The sequence below is a fragment of the Marmota flaviventris genome, chromosome 12 (genome assembly GCF_047511675.1).
Source record: "Marmota flaviventris isolate mMarFla1 chromosome 12, mMarFla1.hap1, whole genome shotgun sequence".
NCBI classification, from domain to species: domain Eukaryota; kingdom Metazoa; phylum Chordata; class Mammalia; order Rodentia; family Sciuridae; genus Marmota; species Marmota flaviventris.
In genome coordinates, this window is record NC_092509.1 from 57,089,825 (window position 1) to 57,111,594 (window position 21,770).

The 21,770-nt window shown below is 45.2% G+C and overlaps 1 protein-coding gene across 2 annotated transcripts in view; it reads right to left on the reverse strand.

The window, feature by feature from the left end:
* Positions 1 to 21,770, reverse strand: part of Stum (stum, mechanosensory transduction mediator homolog) — a 63,941-nt gene that overhangs the window by 6,872 nt on the left and 35,299 nt on the right. The window lies entirely within an intron of this gene.

Below are 21,770 nucleotides of genomic sequence, written 5' to 3' on the forward strand. Positions count from 1 at the left end.
GCAGGAAATATGGGGAATCTGCCAGTTCTTGGTTGTCATTCTCACGTTCCTGGTTCCTGTTCCTGGAAGAAGCTGCCTGGTGGTCAGTTTTCTCTGAACTCTGGTTTCTGGTCCTTCCCTGACCAATTTGCTGGCTCCTAGTGGCTTCCAGAGGTGGCCTTTGCTCCCACCCACACCCTTACACCTGAGACCCAAGACTGAATGAAGCCTGGGTCCATGGTATAATTTTCTTTCTTTTCTTTTGATTAGAGTATTATCCTTATACATAGTAGTTGGGTTCTTCCTGACAAAATCACACATGCATGGAATTCAATTTCAGTTCATGTCCCCCAACAAAAATACTTTCCCCCTCTCCTCTTCCCTCCCCCCCATTCTCCTTCCTCTCCTGATCTTCCTTTCATTCATCTTTTTTTTTTTAATTATTGGTTCTTTCTACTTATACATAAAGGTGAAATTCCCTGTGGTATATTTATATATGCACATAGTATGGTTTTTTTTTTTTTAATTTTTTATTGTGGGTTGTTCAAAACATTACAAATTTCTTGACATATCATATTCCACACTTTGATTCAAGTGGGTTATGAACTCCCACCTTCACCCCATACACAGATTGCAGAATCACATCAGTTACACATCCATTGATTTACAAATTGCCATACTAGTGTCTGTTGTGGTTATAGTATGGTTTTTAAAAAATCATTCCACATTTTCTCCCCATTCCCATCCCTCCTCTCTCCCTCTCAATCTCCTTCTTCTCCTCCACTCATCTTCCTTATATCTTTGTGAAAGCTGATCCTCCCCTCCTGACTGTTGCTCTGCTTTAGCTTCCACATAGGAGACAAAATATTCGACCTTTGATTTTCTGAGACTGGCTTATTTCACTGGGCATGATGTTCTCCATTTCCATTCATTTTCCAGAAAATGCTATAGGCTGATTTCTGGTACTGGCCACACCCATCCTTCCCCTCCCCTTAACAACCGCCATCAACTCTGACCTGAGGTCCAGCCTGAACCTTCATGCCTCCAACATGGCACAGTGCCTTGAAAACAGCAGGTGGCTGGTGGACATCTGAAAGACTAACCAACATCAAGTGCGTCCTCAGACTCAGACCACCCATATCACCACCTGTGGTATTTGCTACAAATGCTGGTGCCCGGGCCCCACCTGAATGTCTAAGAGGTAGAGCTCAGGAGCGCTCTACCGCTGAGCCACAACACCAGCCCTGGACCCTCTTTTTGTGGTGTGGAGGCTGGGTTGTCACTCCAAAGCCTCTGTGGAGGCTCACTCAGGACTAAACTCAGGACCGAGCACTAGGGAGCTCAGTCCCTGTCCTTAGGAGCTCACAGTACGGGGCAAATTCATCATCCCCACTTGGCAGAGGAGAAGGGGGCTGAGGGCTTGTATGGGTTTGCAGAGGTGAAGGTTAGGGAGCTGGGACATCAGCCCAAGCCTCTTCCCATTTGGATGAGGATGGTGGAGATGCTGCAGGGGACAGGAGTGAGGACTTGGGGAAGTAATGGGGATGCAGAGTTAGGACTGACTGGGACTATCTGTGGAAGGCTCCGGATGCCTGAATAAGTGTTTGTTCCTAACCTGCAGGAATTGGGGGTCTCACAGACTTCTGAGTCAGAGAGGGATGCAAGAGAAGTGACTTAAGAAAATCTGTCAGCAGGGTGCTGATGGATTTAAATTGTCTGAGAAGGGCAAGACAGACTGGGAGGCGAAGGCAGCAGCTGAGAAATGGCATGGATATGGACTCAGGATTTACTAGTGAACACGGGAGGGCACAGTGGACTTAGGGACCATCAGGAAGTATGTGCTACTGTCCTTTGCTCTGGTGGACTAACATGCCTGTGTCAGAGGAGGTGAGCACGAGTTGACACTGTTACAAAAGAGACCTCTGCAGATGCAAGAAGATGAAACCATTAGGTAGAAATAACAAGGATGCCAATTACTGCACACCTATGGGGTGCTAAGCACAAGCTCCCCTCTCTCTACCTACATTACTCTTAATTCTTAAAACCACCAGAGGTAGTTGTTATTATCCCCATTTTACAGATGGGGAAATTGAGGCTCAGAGAAACAAAATGACTTGTCTACATGGCAGAACCCACTTTGAACCCCAATCTAGTTCAGAAGTCTAAGTTCTTTTCAGTCTGGGATGTTACATTCTTACATTGAAAAAAAATAAGAAAAAAAAACCTTCATCCTTAATGATTTTCAAATATTTCTAAAATATGCTACTCTATCCCACCCTACCCCAGCCAGTGTCACTCACAGGAGGCCCTAAAGTAGATGCTGCCCTCATCTCTGGCCTGCAGTATCCTGACTCTGCAGGATCTGGCTGAGATCCTGTGATCCTCTGTCTCTTTGTAGCTGGAGCCTTGCCTCAATCCTCCTGCCAAGGAAATGGGAACCGTGGTCAATGCTCTTTCATGTTTTTATCAGGCTGAATGATATCCAGTTAGTGCTTTTATAGGTCAAGAGCAGCTGCATAATAGCAATTTCACCTGGTTGAGCTTCATTTGTTTGTGAAAGTTTTCAGCATGAAGAAACTGTCCCTGAACTCAGAGATTATTCATGTTAGATGCTCACCCTTCAATCCTCTGTCAGAAGATCGAATCTCATCAGAATTACCAAACCAGTTAGGGGCCAACGGGTCTTTTCATGTACCTGCACACTAGCCTCAGAGACAGAAAGGCTTGGTGAGCCCAATGCTCTGCAGATACACAGGGCCTGAGAAATGAATGACATCAGCAAAGGCTCTGGCTTGTATGTCAGAAAAAAAATGTGCTGGCTGGACTCTATGTCAAAAAAGAGACCTCGTTAACATGTGTGTGGAGTGGGAGGGGCCTTTGGTAATTTCTCTCCCTTTTACCCATCTTGACATACTCCTGAAAATTCTTACTGTATCAAAAGATAAGCACATTATACATAATCTACTTGTACAACATGTACACCTATTATCTGAAGTGCATTAATTTAAAGGGAATAGTGATAATAGGTTCCTTTTGCCACAGAAGGTTTAAAAAAATCCATAAAAGTTAAGGATTAAGTAAGTAAATGAATTGATATTATAAACACATGGTTTTAATCTCTCCAGGAGTAAATTTAAAAAAAAATGATTTGGGCACATTTTTACACAAAGAGGTGTTAATTATTTTAAATGAGTCTTACTTGCTAAATAAAGATCTCCACCCAACTACAATGTGTCAGTTCCAATTCATTCCATTGAGCACCAGCCATATGCCAATTCCGAATACAGAGACCCAACAGGTTAGGGGGCTTGGCCCACTCCTGCCTGGGGACGCCATGGTGGTCAGGACATGGGGTCACACAAGGAACAGTGATAATTCTGTTTGTAGCAAGAAAGGCTTCACAGGAATGCAGGCAGGGATCCCAGAAGCTGACACTATAGAGGATACCATATTGAGGAGGTCATTGAAAGAAGGAGGGAGGGAGGGAAGAGTAACCCAAGGCTCAGGTCTGTCTGGAGCCCAGGGGAGCAGGGGACTGAGTGGTGCTGGGGCTGGCCACAGGATGCGTGCAGGGGGTGGTGGGAACGTGGCTGGCTCATACTTCAGTCAAAACTACATAAATTAAGAAAAACAAGAATGGAATGGACAGGGATTAGGCCAGGGAGGAGCCCGAGGGGCTTGATCTGGAGTCCTGTGATGGACAGGTCCTGGGAAGGGTTTAAACAGAGAGCTCCAAGATTGGGTGTGAGTTTTAGAACAAACACGGTGACCCCAAGGGGAGGATGGGTCAGACAGGGTGAGGTCGAAAGCTAGAAGGGGAGGTGTGCTGAAAACCCCAGGATAGATGATACAGGGAAGTGGCAGAGAGCGGGGACCGAGGAGGGACCAAGGGGGCTAGGGCAATGGCGTCCTTGGGTTGGATGTCCTTCTGGATGTTGGAGTAGAGAGGAGCTCAGGGTGGTTCTGGGTTTCTAGTAGTCCACATTAAGGTGAGGGTGGAGTCATTGACCAGGTGGGGAACCCAGAGGGGCCAGGTCCATGGGGAGACTGGAATTTGGGAGGGAACAGTTTCAGGTCATGGAAGTTACCTGGAAGTGACTGAGGTCATCCTCAGAACATGAAGATCTTAGAGGTGAGCAAGTTAGGAGGACCCCAAAGAGGATGACGGAGGACCCATCAGAGGTCAGAGGAGTGTACTCTAGAAACAGGAAAGGAGGGTCTACAGGAGGAGGATGTGGGGAACAGGGCGCCAGCAACGCAGGCGTCATCAGATCTGAGTAGGCATGAGCAGCCCCAGCGGGGAGGATGGGAGAACGAGGAGGTTTGGAGCACAACACTGAGGTCTGAGGAGAGAATGAATTGAGGATTCCAGGACGTGGGAGAGGCCACTCCTCCTTAAGGGGGAGAAGCACAAGTTTGTTTATAAGCTAAGGAGAAGCTCAGGGAAGGAGGAGGATGAAGATATAGAACTAGATAGGGAACAAGTGGACGTCAAGGTTCTTGGTGGTGAGGAGACAGAATCCAAACCAGGTTGTGCATCAGAATTCTCAAACTGAGGTTCATAAAAATGCAGATTCTAGGGTCCCACCTCAAGACCACTGAAAACACAAGGATGGATCTAGGACTGCACGTCCAAAAAGACAAAATGGGTTGGGGATATAGAACATGTGCTTAGTTAGCATGCTCGAGACCTTGGGTTCCATCCCTAGCACCAAAAATATATAAATAAATAAGCAAATGTCCTAATGGACAGGTAGGACTGAGACTCTGCAGGTCCAGAACCAGAAACACATACAACCTTGCCAGTAGCTAGACCACGATTCTGGCCTTTCACTGGGTCCAACAGCTTCCCCCAACTCTGTGACTCAGTGTTGACTCCAGATCATTCCTCTGCAGCAGAGCCAGGGAAACTGGGCCCCAGGCATATCGCTCCTGGAAGTGTCACGACTCGGTCAACACCAATTGGCACAGGGGAAAATGATTGTAATAAACTGTACGATCAAGCCCCCAAATCAGTTTGTTATAAGACACCTGGACTATAGGCACACACTCATTCTTTGCACATCCTTCCATGACCCTGAGAAAGAAAGGCTGGAGAAGCCTGAGGATGGTCTTCGGGTGGAGAGTCACAGCAAAGAAGCAGCTAAGCTGGACTTTGCAAACACAGTCTCTCTGGCCACCATTGCTAAAGGGGCTCAGGCCCCAGCCAAGTTGGTGAGAGGAGAAAGGGTCCTTCCTCTTCCATCCTGGAAATGCCCAAAGGGTTTCTCTGGGCTGGAACTCTGGGCAGAGTTCCCAGAGTGCAGCTCTCACCTCCCTACTCTGCTTCTGTCAGGCACAAAAAAACAGAAGCAGCCAGCAGAGGACTGGTGCAGCCTCCTGTCAGGAGAGGGGGTGGCTCTGCTCCCACGGGACAGAGCCTGGGGGCTGGAACCATCCTTTGCATTCTTATGGGAGCTCCGCTTCTTGCACGACTCATGTGGGAGCGGTGAAAGGTGCTGGGTTCAGAGAGGGGATCTCCAGACCTCTTGGAACTCAGGGGGAGAAGGTAAGAGCTGCTGTTTTTGTTTGTTTGTTTTTTAAGTATTTTTTAGCTGTAGATGGACACAATACCTTTATCTTATTTTATTTTTATTTGGTGCTAAAGATTGAACCCAGTGCCTCATAGGTGCCAGGCAAACGCTCTGCCACTGAGCCACAATTCCAGCCTGAAAGAGCTGTCTTCCGAAGCAACTACTCCAATAAAAAGTGCCCCTGGGACTTAGGCCAGTAAGACAAGCTCAATCCCAGATGTCACCTGCGGCCGGCTCTGCAGTCATTAAGATGTGGTGCTTGTCAGTGGCCATAAATTACACCTGGATGCCCTCTACTGCTCCTCTGGGGAAACTGGTTGAGTCTTCTTTGGGGAATTTCCCTGAATATGAGATTTGGAGGCAGGAAGGAAATATAAGGGAAGTCCTGGGCCCAACTTTAAAGCTAATTTGGAAGGAAAAGCCATACCCCAAGAAATAGTTCCCACAAGTAAAGGTTGCCAAGTTTCAGGGTCACATTGAGAATAAATGGAGTTCATTCATTCACATTGAGTTCAGGGTCAAACTCAACCCATGAAGATTCAATACTCAAACCTTTGGGAATATAAGCAGTGGATATTGTGCTAAAAATACACCTTCCTGGGCCCTGACACCTCAAGATTCTAATTGGCAGGTTCAGTCATCATCTTTTCATCATTGTGCAATTATTTAAACCAGAAAAGGAAAATCAAGGAAAAAAAAAACTTCAAGTTCACAATTGTTTTGGGATAAAAGTCCTGGACACAGGATCAGTATAGCTTTGAGAGCAAATAGGGCCTATAAACAGGGTCTGTGTGGCCATGGCCTAGAGTCTGCAGAAAATAGGGACAGAGTCCTGCCCCACTTCCCTACCCCATTTGGGATGCAGGAGCTGACTCTGTTGATGTCTGTTTTCTCACAGAATGGGGTAGATTTGGGGAACTGTGGGATTCTTTGGGCTGTGAGAAGGGACTATCATCCTTTTTAGCTCAGATACCCTGGAACAGAGATTGCGAAGAAAGCTGTGCTGGGGGGCAGGAAGGTAGGAACTGAAAGAGGCATCAGAGGCTGGGTGGTGTAGCTCAGTGGGAGAGTTCTTGCCTAGCATGCTGAGACCTTGAGTTCAATTCCTGGCACACACACACACAGAACACATACACACAAACCCACCTCCCAGCTGCATCCTTCTCTCAAACTGCACCAAGTAGCTCATCAAGAAAGCCTTTCATAGACCCAGCATAGGTCTGCAGCTTCCCATCCTAGCCAGCACAGAGACCATGGAATCCAAGACCAATGGAGAATGAGCAAGGCAAAACACTGGCAATTCTGGTATTGGCATCATCCTGTCCACCCTCAAAGTTATTCAGAATGAAACTTCCAGTGCCTTTGATCCCTGTATCCTGGGGCAGTAGTAGAAAGGGTCTGTGAATGGTTTTCACCATTGCAAAAAGAGGAGCTATCTTAGCACTGCCCACTGGGACGCCCACAGTTTGGTTGACATCTATCATCTCAGTGCAGTAACTGGGGGATCTTTCCTGTAACAAGCAGCTCCTAGTTGTCCTTCCTTCCAAGGACAGAGAAAATGAGACAAGCTCCTTCCTCCATCCTTCTCAATGCCCCCACCTTGATTGGAGGTTGATTGTCCCTCTGGAGGCTAAGTCGACTGGAACTGATCATTAATTTTAATGGTGCTGGGCATTGCGTCAGCCTCCCCGTGCTTGTTAGCAAATCTCCTCTGTCCTCAGCCTTCCTCTCCTCGATCCTCCAGCCTGGAGGGACTAAGGAGATGCAGAAGAGAGATGGACACCTTAGGTCTCTCTCGGGGTCTCCCCAAGTTGTTAAACCTGAGCAGAAATTTAACCACCTGGAATTTCTTTGTTTCCTGGATCTGAGTCTTGTCACAACAGATTTTGGGCTTAAATGCTAGAGGATGGGCTGGGAAGACAGGGGACAGTGGTTGTGTAATGACCAGAACAGGAAATGGTGATGAGGCTCTTGATGACTTGGCTTTGTCCTCCCACCGTCCAGCAGGTATGGCTTTGAGGGTAATCGGTCAGGTAGAAAGATGGGCAAAGGGTAACTGGGGTGCCGTTTGTTGGAGAGCATGGCATGGCTTCTGTCATCTTAAAATTTATAACCCAACAAGATGACATTTCTATGGGTGGGTAGACACTGAGATTAAAAACACAGAGGATCTCTGCCCAAAGTTGTGGCTGCCAGGGAGGCTGTCTGAGATCAAAGGCACTGAGAGACAGGCACGATGAGACCAGAGGCAGCTCTTCTGGGGACACTGCAGTACCTGAGTCCCCTAGTTGACCTCTTGCCTTAATGGTGCTTTTAATTCACTGGGGCTAAGCTGAGACATCAGAGTTCATAGCTAAACCCCATTTGTTTTCCCAATTCACAGATAACATTTATGAAACACCTACTATGTTTCAGATTAGAGCTTGTTGAAGTCAATCACCTACTGCTTATCAACCCAAACCAGGGGAGTAGGATTTACCTGGGACTCCAGCACCTGAGTGTGTTGAGTCCAAGTGTGCCAGGCACCAATGGATGTTCATGGCCAGGTGTGGGCAGTCACTGGGGCTTCTGGGGAGAGCTGTCTTCAGGCGCCCAAGACTGTACTTGTACATACTGAGCATGTGAAGGAACAATGTGCTCTGCATCCTGCCCTTGGGCCATGTGCAAGGGGGGCCTCAGTGGGCCTCAGACATGTATCACATGGGATAGTGGAACATTTCCAATTATGCCAGGTGGGCCTGGACACCTGCATTCCCAGCTGCAAGGTAGCCATATTACAGATGAATGTTTGTGTCCTTTCCTCCAATTCACACGTTGAAGCCTTGATCTTCACTCTGATGGTATTTGGAGGCAGAGCCTTTGGGAGGTATTGTGGTTTGGATGTGAGGTGTCCCCCAAAAGCTCATGTGTGAGACAATGCAAGAAGGTTCAGAGGAGATTGATTGGGTTGTGAGAGTCTTAATCCAATCATTGAATTAATCCCTGATGGGATTAACTGAGTGGTAATTGGAGTGGTAGGGTACCGCTGGGGCATGGCATGGCTTTGGGATATATGTATTTTGTATCTGGAGAGTGCAGTCTCTCTCTGCTTTCTGATCACCGTGATGTGAGCTGCTTCCCTCTGCCACCTTCTCCCGCCATGATGTTCAGCCTCACCTTGAGCCCTGAGGAAGGGAGCCGGCCTTCTATGGAATAAGACCTCTGAAACTGTGAGCCCTCAAATAAACCTTTTCTCCTCTACAATTGTGCTGTTTATGTCATTTATTCACAGCAGCAAAAAAGCTGACTAAAACAGGAGGTACATGTACAAGACCCTGGGTTCAATCCCCAGCACCACAAAATAAATAAAGGGATGAAGACACCCAGGCACTCTCCCAGCTTTCCCCTCTTGCCCTGCCATGAAAGGAAACCAGGAAGAGGTTTCTCAGACTTCGAAGCTCCAGAACTGAGAGAAAATATGTCTGTTCCTTATACACTACCCAGCTATAGCAGCCCCAACTAAGCCATGCTGCTTCCTAAAAATGATGCCCAATTCATTCATCTCTTCATTTTCCCATGTTTTTCAGTTAATATTTATGGAGCACATGCTTGGGGTCAAGGACCAGGCCAAACCCACGTGTATCATCACAAAAAGACAGGGTCCTGGCCATTAAGACTCCCACAGGGTAGCATGAGAGAGAAACAGTCCATGGAATATAGTGCTGTATGGTTCACCCTGTGAAGGGGCTGAGGCAGAGATGCAGGACACCAGGGCCACCAATGGGGTCTAGCACCAGACTGCCAAGGTTTCAATCTCACAGATAAGCTATGAAAGATAAGCTTGATAAGGGACATGGCTTCTCTAGGCCTCAGTTTCCCCTTCCTACCTCAAGGGTGGGTGGGAGGGCTAAGGGATGCTGTAAAGTCCTCAGAACACAACAAGAGCTACAAAGACCCTTTGGGAACCTGGGGAGGTCCCTTACCAGACTAGGAGGGTGATTGACAGAATGGTCCCTCCCAGGAGGCAGGACTGGAGAAGAATCTTGGCTGTTATGTATGAATATGAAAATATGAATATGAATATGAAATTGAAAATTTCAATAAAGGCTGTTCTTATAGCAGCTTGTAGCCAGTGGCCCTATTCTCCACTGTACCTTTTGTTAAAAAAAAATATTAAAACTGCTAAGTTCACCACGCCAGCCTCATAAAGCCTGAGGCTCAGGACTCATCCCTATGCCACAGTATTCTACAGTCAGTAAAAATTATAATCATGATGACCACACAGTGAGATGGAAAGTGCTTTAAGTGAAATTACAAAAATAGTACCTATATTATGCTGAGGGGACTATTTAAAAATATTTATGCATGTGGACAAGGACTGGTGTGTACTAAGCAAATTGAAAATTTTTTTATCATACCAATTATTGGTGAATTTTCCCTTTTTTTCAAAGACAAATTCTCTTTTCAGTAAAAAAAAAAAAAAAGAGTTTTAAGTACCTGTTGGGATCTAATACTACCAAATAGCATCCTACTGGCTGCACAGAAGGTGATATAGTGGTTAAGCAAACTGGGGGACAGATGGCACCCAGACGCCTGACACAGAAAGAAAATAGATGATGCCATGGGGCCATGCCAGGGCTGTGACAAAAGTCCCTGAACTTCTAAGCATGCTTCAGAGTGCAGCCCCCAACCCTAGGGCATTATTCCCAGGTAACAGGCAAAACGGGCCTCTTAGGTGGATGGCAGGTGTGGAGGTGAGAAAGAGATGGAAGACGCTGAGGCTTCTGGTTTGGAAGCCAGGAAAGGACCCCAGCTCTAAGAGACCTTAAAGAACCACTGTAGATTCATTTAAATGGCCACAGGGTAACAACAGGGAGAAAGGAGGTGGCTCAGCTGAGCGGGTGCCCCAACCTCCCAAAGGACCAGGGAAGAGTGGGGGAAAGTGGAAGGAACCTTGGCCCAGGCTCAGGTGCTCTCTGTCTGACTTGTGGCTCCCCACAGGCCTGGCAGACACACTTGCTTCTTCCTGGAGCTGTGCCCTGTAGGGAGGCCCACATGTAAACTCCCATAACAGGGACAACTTCCTGCTAGGACTCATGGGATCAGGCTCAGAAGGACTCCCTCCATGCGGAGGAGCTGGAGCTGTCGTTGCTGCTCATGCCTCAGGGGCACACCATGCTTGCAGGGAAGGTTCTCCCTTGTGATCTTTATTTTAAAAATGACCAACATGAATAGACTTTAAATAAAAGGATTTACTGATATAAATTGGAAAATCCCAGAAAGGAAGTGTGGGGTAGTGGTTAGAAGCACCTACTCTAAGTTCAGAAGCTGGGTGTCATTGCTGATTTGACTACTTACTGGCTGTTTGAACTTAAGCAAGTTACTCTACCTCTGGGGAAGATCAAGTCCTCATCAAACCTTTTAGGACCAGTTTCCTTATCTGTAAGGTATAGATTATCATAATTACCATATCTAGGCAGGGGTATTCAAGAGGTTTGATAGTGCTTATGCTCAACTGCGGAATGACTGATTGCTGTTTTGTTATTATTATTATTAGGAATCCAGGGTTGGTTTGATTCCTTGGCTCAATGATTCAACAAGGAGCCACAGTTTTCCATCTCTCTGCTCTGTCTTCCATACTGTGAGCTTTATCACAAGTCTAGCATCCCTCATGGTGACAAAATGATTGTGGCGGTTCCAGGTTTCATATCCACATACCAAATGTCCAAAGAAGAAAGAACATTTCTGCCTCAGCATTCCAAGCAGGAGTCCTGGATATACCTACATCAGACTGCTTAGGTCATATGCCCACCCTCGAATCAATGATTGGCAAAGGAAATGGAATGTGCTGATTGGCTTAAGCAATGGGGTCCATATCTGGAGCTAGAAGTGGAGTCATGTTTCTACAACCCCCAGCCTGTGTGAAGGAGGAATGAGTTTCTGAGTGAAAATATCTGGGTTTTATTGGTAAAAGGGAATAGGGTAAAATGATGCTAGGTGAGTGATCAGCGGTGTTCACTAATGGGAGAAATGTGTCACAGAGTCAAGCAGCAACAAGGTAAATTGGACCATCTTTTCCCAAGTGAGAATGTGGTAGTTTTAAAACATTTCCCCCTATTCCTTGACACTCTTCCATCAAGAAGTTGGTCCATATCTTTTCCTATTAAAACTGTGTTCTCTGACTGGGCAACAAAATATGGCTGCCAGGCTATGTATTATCTGACCTACAATCCACACAGCCAGAGGCAGCAGAAGTACTGTGCTAGCTCCCTAGATCAAGCCTCAATAGACTAATGGTTTTCACTTCCTGCATCTTCAGCTTCCCGCGCTTGAACCCAGCTGCCATAACGGAAGGAAGCCCAAACTAGCCCACATGAAATATTCTGAGAGGCCTCATGACAGTGTCCAGCCAACAGCCCAGGTAAGGTCCAGCTGATGGCCAGATATGTGAGTGAAGATGCTTCCAGATGATTCTAGCCCCCAAACAATAAGTCATCCTGCTCTTTGAGTCTTCATAGCTGAGACACCAGACATTCTGGAACAGAGATAAGATATCACACTGTGTCCTCCCATCAAATGCCTGACCCACAGAATCGTTTTTTACACCACTAAACTTTGGGATAGTTTTCTGGGCAACAATAGAGAACTGGTACAAGTGTTTCACTGGGCAACAAGATGACGGTAGGGAAGGGACTGGGAAGTAAGCAGGCTCTTTGAGTCTCACTGCAATCATTTAACAACTGACTAAAATCCTAGAGGGCTTCCTCTTGGGCACAGATGCACTTACTGCCATCTTCCTTCTCAGAGCCCTGCCAAATCAAGCAAAAAACACTGAAGTGAGTCAGAGATTCTGTTAGGATAACACCACACTGGAGCAATCAATGCTATGGGAAAATACTCAATATTATCAAATGACAAGGCTGGCAGGGATGCATTGTATGACCTACGATCCACACAGCCAGAGGCTGCAGGCCCGAGAAGAGAGAGGTTTATCTGTCCTGTAGCCAGGTGGCTCTGACTCCTGTACCTGCTCATCATGGAACACTGTATTCTCTTGCCTCCTCTTCCAACTCCCATTCCATCTAAAGATGAGAGGCTGAGTCAGAGGCAGAAAGAAGGACTACAGTGGACACAGGGCTGAGGGAAAAGAGAAAAAGGAAGGGCCAGTGAGGACGACTCCCTGAGGGACTTTCAAGGTGGACAGGGACAGACAAATGAACCACTGAAAAGAAATATCAGAGAATTGCTTTAGGCTGTCCTTTGGGCTAGAAATATGAGTCTGATTATCTAAAACCTTCCAGGTGTCAAAAGTATAGCCATCGTCATCATTACTACTAATCTATGGTACACAGAGTACTCACTAGAGATTAGCATTGGACTATATCACCTCACCTAATTATCACAATAATGCCATATCATCATCCTGTCTTAATAAAGACAGGCCTAGAGTGAATGGTGCGCTAACGGACTCTAGTGGATTTCAGAAATGGCCCCAATTCTCTACTTGCTGTGAAGGAGGGCCCATTCCGTTTTACATCTAACTCCATTTTGTCTCTCTGACTCCATTTCGCTGTTTGGACTTGTTTGGATTTTTTTGTTTGTTTTGTTTTTCTTCTAAGTTCCCCTGAGTCATTCTCTCATGTAGTCACCTTGGATTCCAGGAACACAGATCTAATCAATAGACATCTTAAAACAGAAGACTAAAATTACCTGCCCCCTCCACCCCCATGTAACAGTGACCCCTTTGGCGCCCACAAAGCTACACATGGCCAACCCTGACAATTAGCTGGGATAATGATCAGCCGTACCATGTCCAGACTAAGATGATATGCTGTGCCAACTCTGCAAACCCCTGATCCTTGCCCATGTTCTCCTTGTCTATTAAACTACAAAGCTCTTATCAGCCCCTCCAAGACAGATCTTAGATCACTAGACCTTTCTGTTCTTCCCAATATGACTTTCTTCCTTTCCTGCCTTCACCACCACTCAGCTCTTGATTGGCTTTCTGGAACTGGTGGCTGAGCCTGGTCAGTTGGACCCCCTGGACTTTCCCCTACCTCTACTAACAAACTTTGGCGAGCCAGCCAGGAGGCAAGACTCCCTGGGGCAAAAGCCACTTGCAGCTAGCCAACCTCTGACAAGCCGGAAGGATGACATGGTCCCACACAGAAGCCAAAATTATTTGTGTTCCAGGGTCCTCACTTTTTTTTCCACTTCATACCAGCCTTGGCTACTTTCTACTGCTATTTGGTAAAGCAAAGAAATAGGCCTTGAGATTTGCAGGTTTTAGATGGAGACCCTGGTACATCCTCTCTGACAGCGCATGCCAGACCCTCGCTTTTTCTTTGTCATTTGAACTTTGTTGTTCCATTCTGGGCTTAGATCATTTGTTTTGACAAGGAAATGTGAAATTCTGTAGGAACCTGGTATTACATAGTGAGAGGAGACATAAGAGGAATCAGGGTGCTTGGGAGATCTTTATTATAATTTGTGTAGCAATATTAAGTCTACAGGAAGCCCCCTACGGAAAATTTTAGGTGACTGGTCTACATATAGCTATGAACCTATGACTAAGTAAAAGGTAATTTATTACTGTAACATGGTATGGCCTATGTATATACTATATTCAAAAGAGAGATGGGTGTAAATGCATCTTTAAATTATTATACTATCTCACAACTAAAGTTGTGAAAGATCAGGAAAATGGGATGAGGTGCCATATATTTAATCCTTTATTGTTTTACACATTCAAGTTTTTTTCTGAAGAAAGGATCAAACTCCTGGTGCAAAGACCCCAGATGCCAAAGCCAAAACCCCTCCCAGATGACAACAAAGATATTTAGGGGAAGAAAGCATGTCACTGCTTTAAATCCCACATCTCCCTCACTCCTAAAAGGTCCTCTACCCTCTCTGGCTGCACCAAGAAGACTTCCGGGTAACAGAGCCACCAGGGCATAAGGGAAGACACCACTTCCTCAATATGCTGCTGAGTCCAGAATGGTCCCTTTAAGACCTGTCAAAGTAACCAATATGGGCAGGTTGCTTGACCTCCCAAACACCCCAGATCTAACTAACAGTAGCAATAACACCAGCAGAACCAAACTGAAAGCCAAATGGTGACGATGACAGACTTCAACTGGATCTGGGAGGATTCTGACAGAGGTGCATAAGTCAGAAAGCTTAAATAAGATACAACATTTCCGGGGCTGGGGTTGTGGCTCAGCGGTAGAGCACTCGCCTCGTACGTTTGAGACCCTGGGTTCGATCCTCAGCACCACATAAAAAAATAAGCAAACAAAATGAAGATATTGTGTCCATGCATAACTAAAAATTATTTTAAAAAAAAGAAGAAAATAAAACACAACATTCCCAACAGGGGGCAACTGAAGACCCCTCAGCCTGATTAGAAAGAATATATCAAACTTACAAGCAATTTACTGACATAGACCCAGAAGTCCCCTAAAGTGTACAGATGGTCAATACAGCCCTCACTGGGCAGAGGGCCCTAATAATAGGCAGAAATTACAGAAAGTTGAGGGAGGGGACTGTGGGTATGAACCCTTCTCAGATGGCAAACACAGCCTACAAGGGCTATAAAGACTGGGAAATAAGAAAGGCCTAACAAGCCACCATCTTCATGCAAAATATTCAGGGTTGGAACCAGAGGCCCTCCTGGAAAATTGATCCTTAGGGAAGGAGCAATGCACATCCTGTAATAAGAACAAGCATTAGAAGAAAAACTGCCCCAAACTCTTAAAAAAAAAGGGGGGGGGGACCAGTTCAGCAGGGGGCAGTGGTGCACACCTATAATCCCAGCAACTCAGGAGACTCTGGCAGGAGGATCACAAGTTCAAAGACAGCCTCAGCAACTTAGCGAAGTCCTAAGCAACTTAGCAAGACCCTATCTCAAAATAAAAAATAAAAAAGTGACTCAATGGTTAAGCACCCCTGGGTTCGATTCCTGGTACCAAAGAGCCAAAGCATCAGATGGCAGGACTTTACTGAGGACCTAAAATCCAAGGGCTCCCCCAACACTTTTGGTTCTGATCATTCCTTCCCCTCAGGAACCCCAGCTATAATGGTGGTGAAAAACAAACCTTAAACTTCATGGTCAACATGGGGGCCACGTGTTTGGTTTTAACAACTCCTTGGACAAAAAGGTCTAATCAAACTGTGCCTATCACAAGAGTATCAGGAAAGCCCCAGAGCAGGCTTTTCCATGCCCCTGGAGTGCAGTGTGGGTGACCTGCACCCAACACACAGCTTTCTGTAAGTTTCTGCCATCGGTTATGCCAGGAGAAGCCATGAGAGGGTGAATCAATGCCCCTTGAGGTCCACCGACTTATCAACCAGGCAGCAAAAGCTAACTGGACCCCAGGCAAAGCAAAACCCACCTTGTCTATTGAAGTTTTTTTAAGGGAAGCCCAAACCAACTTCCTGCTTAATATTCTGCAGCAGGAGGCCCTTGAAGGAATCCAACTCATGCTTCAAAAATTCTTAAAATGCAATTTTATCCAGTTCTGCCAATCACCTTATAATATCCTCTTCTGCCTAAAAAAGCCCAGGTTGGAGGAATATCATTTTGTTCAAGCCTTATGAGAATTAATGAAATTGTCCAGGACATTCACCCTACTGTGCCTAATCCTTATAGTCTTCTAAATGCTTTGTTGGGCCAGGTACAGTTGTACACGCCTATAATTCCAGCAACTCAGGAGGCTGAGGCAGGGGGATTGCAAATTTGAGGCCAGCCTGGGCACTAACTTAGTGAGACCTTGTCTCAAAATAAAAAATAAAAAAAAAGGGCTGGGGATGTAGCTCAGTGGTAGAGTGTCCTTGAATTCAATCCCCAATTCCACAAAATACTATTACTACTAATACTAATGCTACTAGTAATAATGCTTTGATGGTAGAATGTAGATTTACTGTCCTTTATCTAAAAGATGCCTTCTTTTGTTTTCCACTGAAAAGTAAATCATAATATCCTTTTTCTTTTTTTTTTTTGGGTGGGGGTGGTACCAGGGATTGAATTCAGGGGCACTCAAACATTGAGCCACATCCCCAGTCCTATTTTATACTTTATTTAAAGACAGGGTCTCACTGAGTTGCTTAGTACCTTGCTTTTGCTGAGGCTGGCTTTGAACTCTCAATCCTCCTGCCTTAGCCTCCTGAGCCGCTAGAATTACACCACCACACCTAGCTACCTTTTGCTTTTGAATGGGCAAATCCCCCACTCAAATATAAGATTCCAATACTGTTGGGCTGCACTTTCTCAGGGATTCAAGAACTCACCCACAATCTTTGGAGAAATATTAGCTAAAGAATGAGAATGCCATGATTAAACTATGGAACGCTGCTACCATATGTGGATGACAACATGTTGATTGCAAGTTGGACCTAGGAAATTTGCCTAGAAAACTCCATCCAGACTCTTAACCACTACGGCACAGACTTAAAAAGAACAACTTGTTTACCTGGGGTTCCAACATCAGGAAGGTCAATGAAGACTAGCAACTGTCCAGAAAAATGTCCTTTGCCAGCATGCAGGTCCCCAAGACCTGCAATCAAGAGGATATCTGGGGCTGGCAGATTATTGGAGGATATGGCTACCTAAACTTTGGGCAGAGAGCAAAGCCCCCATGAGCCCATAAAGTTCTAATTGGGTCAGATCTTGAGTTCTTAATTTGCACAAAGGAGTGTCAAATTGCTTTTAAAACTCTCATGAACTGATTGACATTGACCTCTGCTTTGCGACTGACCAACTTTAAACTGTAAGTGAATAAATGACAAGACATTGGGCTGGGGGTTCTTGTTCAGTTGCTGGGGGAAGTTCCCCAGCCTGTAGCTGATTTTTCAAAGTAATTAGATCACTCAGTCAAGGGAGGGCCTCCTTGTCTCCAGGCAATAGCAGCTACATGCCATGTGCTAAATTAAGCTGAAAAATTTACACTGCAATAGCCAATTACTGTATATGTGCCACATCAGAACTTCACCTTGATAAAATGAAAGGGCAGATATTGGCTAACCACTGGGAGGTTAGTTAAATTTAAGCTATCTTGTTAGATGACCCTAATGTGACTCTTCAAGCTACATCAGTTTTAAACCCAGCTGCCCTGCTGCCCACAGGTCCCAATCCTCCAATCCTACACCATAACCAGTTCACAGATGGAAGCAGTTTCATGGATTGTGGAAAACACCATGCTGGATAGGCAATAGTGACTTTACAAGAGGTCATCAAGTCAATTCCCCTCTGGCAGGCATATCCACTCAAAAGGCTAGGTTAATAGTCCTTACCCAGGCCTTTGATCTTTCAAAAGGGAAAAAAGGCTAACATTCATCCTGACTCAAAATATGCCTTCTTGATTCTCCATGCCCATAGGAAAAGATGTCCTCTAATAATAAGAACCATAATCAGGAGATGTGCACACTCTTAGAGGCTGTCTGTCTTCATGCCAAAAGAGGTGGCTATTATATCATCCACTGTTCTGGATATCAAAAAGGAGACTATATAATAATATCCCAGGGAAATTACCTAGTCAATCAGGCTACCAAGTCAGCTGCATAAAACAACTGTGTTTTTAGCCCCGCAGATACCTGAAATCTACCTGACTTCCTTCTGTCCTGAATATTCAGAAGCAGACAAGGAGAGAGCCTGGTTGGGGCCTCCATTCTTAAGGGGTTTTTAAGATTGGGACTCTTCCTCTTACTTGAAGGTAAACTCTCACAGCCTTTTTGGTACCAGAGAATTTCTTATTTGCTACCTGTGTTCAGCAAGGTCGTCATGGGTGTTTTGTGTTAATGGAATTTGTTAGACCATACCTTGGAGGGGCAGGATGATATCGGGCAGTAAAAGAGGTAACTCAGAGATGCCAACTTTATGCCAAGAACAACCCCAAAATGGAAAATCTGCCAAAAAAAAAAAAAAACATTCAGGAGGTCCCATACCGTAGGCCATAACCCTCTGAAGATTGGCAGGTGGATCTCACCCAGATGCTGAAGGCTGCTGGAAATTTCCACTATGTACTAGTTTGTTGTTGTTGTTTTGTTTTGTTTTTCATAGAAACAGAAGCAAATTCATCTATATTAGAGCATTATAGTTACACATAGTAGTTGGGTTCAATTTGATTCACTCCATTTTCCCTAGGAGTAAATCCTAGGAATTTACTCCTGGGGAAACTCCTAGGAGTGGTTGGTTGATACGGTGGTTGGTTCCATTCCTAGTCCCTGTTTTCCTCTACCCCATCTTCATCCTCTTCCTGAGGTGGGGATGATCCCAGCCATTCCTCTACTCCACTGATCTTCCTTTCACTCATTTACTTATGTATTTATTTTTGATTGGTGCTTTCTACATATAAATAAAGGTAAAATTCCCTGTGGCATATTCATATATGCACGTAGTGTGACTTTGTTAAATCCATTCCACATTTTCTCATCCTTCCTTCCTCCCTTTCGATCTCTTTCTTCTACTCTGCTGATCTTCCCTATCACTTTATGATATTCAAACCTCCCCTCCTTTCCCTTATTTTGCTCTAACTTCCACAGACAAAACATTCAATCCTTGATTTTCTGAGGCCAGCTTATTTCACTTAGCATAATGTTCTCCATTTCTATCCATTTATAGGCAAATACCATAATTACATTTTTTATGACTGAGAAAACTCTATTGTTTATACATACCACATTTTCTCAGTCGATTAATCTATTGACAGGCATCTGGGCTGGCCATTGTGAAATGTGCTGCTATATCACTTTAGTATGCTGATTTTAATTCTTTGGGATAAATACCAAGGAGTGGGATAGCTGGGTGATATGGTGGTTGGTTCCATTCCTAGTTTTTTGAGGAATTTCCATACTGCTTTCCAGAGTGGTTGTACAAATTTGCAGTTCCACCAATAATGTATGAGTGTACCTTTCCCCCATATTCTCACCAGCATTTATTATTATTATTTATATTCTTGATAACTGCCATTCTCACAAGAATAAGACAAAATCTTAGTGTACTTTTGATTTGCATTTCCAAATGTACTATTTTTTCCCATTGTGTTGAAACCTATCTCATTAGGATAGAGAAAGCCTCAGAAGTGACATGGGTGCTACTAAAGGACATCACCCCCAGGTATTCCTGACTCCATACAGAACAATGATGGTCCTGACTGTCCTTATGGTAACAAAACAGGTGAAGAAAGCCCTGGGAATCTGCTGGAGAGACTTCATACTGCCTGGAGACCTCGACGGACAGGTTAGAGAAAATAAACCATCCTTGAAATAAGACTTTAGTAAAAATACATCAAGAGATAAGTTTAATGCGGGGTGGGGGGGAGGATTACCTATTGCCCTGCTCTGCATGAGGGGTGGCTCCTAGAAGTGGGCTACAATTGAATCTTTATGAAATTATATATGGAGGACCCTTTTATGGAAGGATATGGAGTATCTTTCCATAAAGGGGATACTCTCCAAACATGAAAATAAAATTAAGTGTTATGTACAGCAGCTTAATCAAGTTCTAACTTCTAGGCATGAGTTTGCTTCCTCTAGGACAAGATCTTACCTGAGGACTCCCTTTTCAACCAGAAAACTGAATCTTGTTAAAACTGTGGATCCTGCAAGACCAGCTGACAGAAGAGTGGACATGCCCTTGTGATACACTCCTCACCACTCATATTTCTTTAAAACTTGCAGGTGTCAAGATATGGGTCCGCCACACACTTTAGTCGGCACCAGAAAGAGCCCTTCTGACCCTCTTTGGGATGGACAGCTGTCCCGCTGGGCCATGAATCTCCTTGAAGACCTCAAATATCTCTTCAAAAGATAAAAGACAGGTGAGATACACTATGGATTTTAGTACGGTCACTCTTTGCTTTCTCTGCCTTTTCCTTACTCCCAACCAGATTGCAGATTGAACTCTGACCATTTCTGAGTCCATAATCAGGCTGACTATTGGGTATGTGAAGGGCTCCCTCTTTCTGGCACTAATGAACTGCTTTAGAACATTTAGGCAGCTAATCTGACTGTTTGACAAAGGTTCTCTACTTGGTGTGTGTTATGGTTTAGATGTGGTATCCCTCAAAAGCTCACATATGAGACAACGCAAAAAGGTTTGGAGGAGAAATGATTGCGTCATAGCCTTAACCCAATGAATGAATTCATCCCTGATGGGATTAACTGAGAGGTAACTGGACACAGGTGGGATGTGGCTGGAGGAAGTGGTTCATTGAGGGAACGTCTATGGAGTATATATTTTGTGTCTGGAGGGTGGAGTCTCTCTCTCTCTGCTTTCTGATCATCATGTGAGCTGCTTCCCTTTGCCACACTCTTCCCCCATGATGCCCCACCTCACCTCAAGCCCTGAGCTGCATTCACCTGCTGTCTATGGACTGTCTCTGAAGCTGTGAGCCCCTAAACAAACTTTTCCTCCTCTACAATTGTTCTGGTTGGGTCTTTGAGTTGCAGCAGTGAAAAAACAGATGGAAAACAGTATGAAAATCAAGAAGAGTGCATTTTCCTCTCATCCAATAAAAAACAGCTTCTCCCTTCCCCTGAACAAGAAGACCCTAAGGTGTTTCTAACAACAGCTGAAACAAAGCAGCACGTGTCTGCTGTGGTGTGAGAACAACTTAATGCCATTCCTGGGGTAGGCTAGGAGTACACAGCAGAGCTGAATGGCTACCTGCTCAATTAGGAGAAATAGCACTCTGTGCACGGAAAAACCAAATGACTCTCGCGGACTCCCCAAGCAACAGATTGGACCCCCTGACAAATGTGTGATATGTCTGTCACTTTAACTGAATCCATATGGCTTCACTGACAGAAGCACCCCATAAAGACAGGGGCAATTCTGTCCCCAGGGGACTTGAGGAAGCCATGGATGGCCTTACTTGCCCCCATACTTGGTCACTACACCTGGGGTTGTCCATAACAAGTTGTCTCCCATTTATGGGCAGTCCCACACAACCAGGATGTTGTGAAAGCCAGACTCCACATAAAGACAGCCTCTTGGTGGTTGGTTCTACCTTCTGGCTGCGTTTTCCGTAGCAGCCACCTCTATTGATGTGGAATTGCAGGTAGGAGCCCTAACTAAACACACAGCTGCCACTCTTAATCCTACCCTGACAGACCAGCACCCTCGTAAGTGTCAAAGCCACACATATCCCAAAAGTGGTCCTCCAAAATTGGATGGCCTTAGATATTTTGATTGCTGCCCAAGGGGGAGCTTGTGATCTCACTAAGAGGATGAAGGAATTT